Source organism: Triticum urartu, chromosome 2A, assembly GCF_056163025.1.
Source record: "Triticum urartu cultivar PI428250 chromosome 2A, HENAU_Tu73, whole genome shotgun sequence".
Lineage (NCBI taxonomy): Eukaryota > Viridiplantae > Streptophyta > Magnoliopsida > Poales > Poaceae > Triticum > Triticum urartu.
The window spans coordinates 600,670,264-600,676,263 of record NC_141874.1 but is presented as its reverse complement, the minus strand read 5'-3'; the positions used below and the strand labels follow the sequence as shown (position 1 = coordinate 600,676,263).

Genomic DNA, 6,000 nt, shown 5'->3' with positions numbered 1-6,000 from the left:
GCGGATCGCCGAGCGGATCCAGTCGCCCTGGATCCAGCCCTTCGGCAGGCCAGCTCGCGAGGAAGATCCACCCCGACTAGTCGCCTTCCCCTTCGCCTTTGCCGTCGCCTTCTTCGCCCGCTCCAGAGCCGCCGTCTTCTCCTTCCCCATCGTCGCCGGCGAGACGCGTACGGAGCGGAGGCGCTGGGGCGAGAGCGAGCGCGAGCGCGACGAAGAAGCTTGAAGAGGAGAAGAGGGAATGGGAACGCGCTGTTCAAGAAACCCCCGTCCGACGCCTTATATGAGGTCGCTTCCGAGTGGCTGACTGGTAGGCCCGGGCGGTCCTGTCAAATCCCGTAACAATCGCACACGCGATACGTGGCGAAAAAGGTGGCGCGGAGATCGAGGCGGATCCACCCTATCCCATCCGATTACTACGGCCTCCCCCGTCCCGTGCGCTTCCCAATATCTGAATCCCGCGAAATCTGCGGGCTGCAGAACAACTTGTCAGAGGGAAGATCTCCTCCATGCGTCACTCGGAGCCTTTCAAGTAAAGAAACTCACTCGACAAAAAAAACTAAGAATGTATCATGGCGACTGAAAAGGAAGTTGCTGTCATCACTCGGGTTCATTGATCCGAAACCAGATATGCTCATGGCATGTAAAATGAGTCGAGGAAATTCTCAACTCCTTCCCCACTCAAACCTCGATCCATTCGGGGGCTAATGATGAAGCTATGTACCTAGGGTAGGGTCATGGACCTGTCCCAACTGCCCTACCCAAGGACATCTCTAGAAGAAATCACCTTTCAATCGACTTGGAGGTGTTCCACTCGATAGACTCGAAGACACTCGACCAAGACTCAATCACTCGACCAAGACCAAACCACTCGACGGCCAGGAGACCTAAAGGCACTCCGCACGCTAACAGTCGGTTATTAAGTAGCTTTTCTGGTCATCATAGCACTTTATTAGGGGCGTTACCAGTAACGCCCGACCTTAATGTATTTAAAACCCTGCACAACTGAGGGCCGGAGGGGTCTGGCGAACTCTATATAAGCCACCCCCCTCCTCAGTGTAAAGGGTTCGCACCCCTGTAAACCATACACGCATAATCCAGTCGACCGCCTCCGGGCTCCGAGACGTAGGGCTATTACTTCCTCCGAGAAGGGCCTGAACTCGTAAACCTCGTGTGCTTACAACTTTTCCATAGCTAAGATCTTGCCTCTCCATACCTACCCCCTACATTACTGTCAAACTTAGAACCACGACACTGGTGCCTCACGCCACCGCGGTCACCGAAGCGGGAGGCGTCGCCATGAGAGGAGGTGGTGTAGGCACCTCCCGCCTTCCAGCAAGCCCCCGTGTACCAGGCACCGCCATCCCACCTCTGGACGCTGCCGGACTACGTCGACCTCGTCAGCAACGACGACGACAACAGCGGCCACTGAAGACGGCCACGACCACGGCATCAATGGGCACGGCAGGAGCGTGCGGGCGACGTTTTTTATGTTAATTATGTCTATGTGAACTGTGGAACTTGGCCGTTTCGTGGCCGTGATGTTTAATTATGTTTAATGTTTTTATGTTTGCGTTTATTTTATTTTTTCGACATTTTATTTTAGTTTTTGCTTTTTTTAATCACGTCCACCCCGGATATGATTTAGATGCGGCTACGCGTGGGACGAACCGACAGCACAACGGCTCCAAGCGGACATGGACGACTCCATTATCGCCCCAAACGGACAAAAATAGACCAAACCGGTCATCCGTTTGGAGTCGCTGGAGTTGGCCTTACTGCCGGCCGCAGAAATCGGTCACATTCTCACCATCCATGGATTTTGTCCCTTTTGTGTAGGTCAAGTATCATCTCACGCTCTCGACATCACATCGATGTCCTTGATAGATTGGACCACGTGGGGATTACATTACTGCCGTGTCAGCATGATTGATGGCAACTACCAACAACATTTCGATGCAGAGAATAATGCAATGACTCTCTTCTATTAGTAAATAGAGTTTGGTGTTTATATATGCTGCTGCAATTATCTTGACCGCAGGCTCTTGCTGCAACACGATGTCTTCCTCCCCCTCCATGCGAATTTCTCCACCGCAAGAAGGCGAGGCCAAAACCAACGAAGAGCTCTACCAGCAGTTCACCAACTTGGTGTCCTCCTGGCCGTGCTCCCCTGCCCTCTCCAATTACCAGCTTTACCGCCACGACAATGGCTGGCACAGCAGCCTGGCTCCAATGGTCGGCACGATGGTCGCCGACGCATGCTTCGCCGCGCGCCCCTCGGACATCATCGTGGCCACACTGCCCAAGTCCGGTACGACCTGGATCAAGGCGCTCCTCTACTCCACGGTGCACCGGAGGGAGCACCCCGCGGACTCCTGCGGCCACCCGTTTAACATCCATGGTCCTCACGAGTGCATCAAGTTTCTCGAGTACCAGCTCTACACGCAGAACAGGATCCCGGACCTCGACGAGCTCCCGGACCCAAGGCTCTTCGCCACGCACGTCCCCTTCGTGTCGCTGCCGAGGTCGGTCGTGGCGTCGGGCTGCAAGATCGTGTACGTGTGCCGCGACCCCAAGGACACCCTCATCTCGCATTGGAACTTCGCGAACAAATTCAGGGTCAGGGACGGTCTGGAGCCGCTCTCGGTTGAGACCGCCGCCGACTACTTCTGCGACGGCGTGTCGCCGTTCGGGCCGTACTGGGATCATGTCCTAGGGTACTGGCGTGCGCACTCCGCGAACCCCGAGCAGGTGCTCTTCTTCAGGTACGAAGAGATGAGTCGAGACCCGGCGGAACACGTGCGGAGGCTGGCCAAGTTTGTTGGATGCCCGTTCAGTGTGGAGGAGGAGGAAGTCTGCGCGGTGGACGCCATCGTCAAGCTGTGCTCGTTCGAGCACATGACCGGGCTCGAGGCGACCAAGGGCGGCAAGACAGAGCTCACGTTTGGCGTTGTGGAGAACAGCTCGTTCTTCCGGCGCGGCCAGGTCGGGGACTGGGAGAATCATCTATCGCCGGAGACGGCACGAAAGATCGATGCCATCAGCGAGGCCAAGTTTAGGGGCTCCGGTCTCTCTGTCTAGCTTGCTGGAGTGTAATATAATTCGATCATAGCGTCACTCATATCATTTGCAAATTCATTCCTCATGAGTTTTTACCGTCAATGTACTATGAACTTATAAGTAATATAATCATACATTTTATGTTTAGTTGGAAACTCATAGTACTGTTAATGTTTAAGATTTTAACTTTTGTACCTTTGTCCCGGTTTTTTTTAACAAAAGATAACTTAGCAAAGTCTCCTTAGAATTGGGACAGAATAATTAACCAAGTCACATCTGTAGAAAATATGAATCCCCATTATATTTTTATTGATCTGCCCTCGTATGAGGTATATATGAAGTACAATACGAATGAGAGGGATTTGAAGAGTAAAGGGCGAGTCATACATGATTTAAACTTATTCTATCTCTAACTCTTATCTTTATCTTAAACAAAAATAAATTTCTAACATTCCTCCCAGATCGCAGTGGATGTTAAGCAGACACTTATGACTAAATTTAGAATCTTGCGCTTCTGTTGTGTTCTTCGTTGTGTCGTCATCAACTACGTCTTTGATGAGTCAGCACCTAGGACGGTGATTGCGTCCCCTTCTGACGCCTTGTATCTCTCTCCTTTACTTGTCTAATCCTACATGTATACCTAAGAGAGTCACCCCTACTAACATACTTATCTCAACATGCAAACATGCCACATCACCATATAATTATAGATGGGATAAGACCCACCTCAACATGCAACCATGCATGGAAAAAGACCCACCACCACATGTAACCACGCATGAGAAAATATTTTTTATTCTATTATTCTACTTATACCTGCTCTCTGTCTGAAAATACTTGTCGGAGAAAACCATGCATGGAACAATATTTTTCATTCTATTATTCTACTTGTACTCTTTCCGTCCGAAAATGTTTTCTTTCGGAGAAATGGACGTATCTAGACATATTTTAATTCTAGATACATTCATTTTTATCCATTTCTCCAACAAGTATTTTTGGACGGACGGAGTATTCAATAAATTTTACATATATACATAATCAAATATAATAAGTCATATGTATTCTTAATTTCAGTTTCACATGTTACTAATTTAAACATTTATATTGCACACAATCAAATCTTCTTCAAATATATTGCAACCGACTCCCGCAGCAACACGCAGGATGTCATTTAGTTTAACAAAAACACATTAATCTTTTGGTAGAATTAAATGGTGTATGAATTGGATGTGACTTAACTAATTTTTATGCAGATGAGAGCTAGCCACACCCAAAATGTATGGACCCCAATAACCGAGGAACGTCCCTTTGCATGTCTCTCGTGGAGGGTAGTTTTTTTTAGAAACACCTACAACTTTATTCATACTCATAACAATTACTGGTATACTGATTTAGACCTAAGATTCAAGAAAATACAAAGTAACTCTTATGACTAAGAATTACAATGAAATCTCTTGAAAACACCTCTTCACGGCATCAATCTCTACTTGAAGAAATACTCCAAAGACTTCGGTAAAAAGGCTGCAATTGGACTTGAGCAACGATGTTGTGACTCTTTCACCCGCACGAACATTACCGTGATTTTTGAAAGCGCCTTGAGTTGCCTATCGAAAAAGATGGGAAGCCTTGACCGATGAGCGTACTTGGGCTGGGGATGATCCCCAACACAAGTAGTGACTCGAATATGTTTGAGAGCTGTTTTTTCTTTTTGGGGCAGCATATGGCTTATCAGGGTATGTGGTTTATGTTGGGCTAATTGGAAATACGGGAGTTTCCCTTCTTGTAGGTTATACCCTCTTTGCTGGGTTTTGAATCCATACATGGTTCTCACTTCAGCGTGTGGAGGGTCTAGATTCTCTGATCTCTCATTGCAACCACTTGAAGACAGTAGCATCTAATATGCTCAACCAATTTGGTTGGCATTTTAGCAATAGGATTGATGTTGCAAATTTGTATCATGTAATATCTATTGTGGTCGGCAAAGCCTTTCTCACCTTCTAAATTTTCTTGTAAGACTCGACACTTCACAATAAAAGATGGTTGTGTGCATTAATTGATGTTGAGGTCGGAGATTATGCTCCTTTTCGTAAACAAAAAAAATATCATTCACAACTAGGTATGTCGTATATTTGAATAAGGGGATAAGGAGGCATATTGTGTTTGGTATTTTGATTTGAGGATTGAAATTGTGTTCGGGTGTTTAGAATTTTGGATTGAGGCCACGACTTGCATTGGTTGCTTTCCTATAGGTATACATGTGTACAAGCAAAAGAACTTTAAAATGGTATGTGTCTATGGCTACGAGCTAAATATGGTGGTGCTCGACCCATGGATGCCATTAAAACGATAATTCACAAGGAATGGCATTTTGTGTATTATGGTGTGGGCTTTGCTAGTAAAATATGGTTCCACAGAGTGGATGTGTGCTCTCGTCAGATGAGCCGCTGGTACGATGGCAACTTGGACACACAACTTGAGGTGTTAGTGGCAACACCATACGACCTAGCTCGAAAGGACCATCTACTACTCTGTTTGGATACTCTCCATGTGTTCGTAGACTACTTTGTTTGAATGTACTCATGGATCCATCATACCAAGATAACATGAACACATACAAACACACTGTTAAGGTGCTAGACTTGTATAGAACACATCATTGTACAATAATCATGATACTAACAATAATCTATAACTAAACCTTGTAATTTCTCTTTAATCTTTTGATATGGCTAAGCAGTTTTGTGTCCTAGGGCATGATACAAATACAAGGGTGCAGTCAATGTATTGGTGTGTCGATCAACTCTACTATTTTATTTCCATAGTATCATATCTATTGACTTAGCAGTGACTAGCATAGCCTCATCTCCTTAGGTTGCCCTTAGCGCTCTGACATATTCTTCATTGTGTGTTGTTTTCATCATAGTCCTTTCGCTTCCATGATAT

The 6,000-nt window shown here is 46.6% G+C and overlaps 1 pseudogene; it reads left to right on the top strand.

Moving 5' to 3' along the window:
- Positions 1–2,009: 2,009 nt before the first annotated feature.
- On the top strand, positions 2,010–3,204 carry LOC125533744 (cytosolic sulfotransferase 5 pseudogene; annotated as a pseudogene).
- Positions 3,205–6,000: the final 2,796 nt, after the last annotated feature.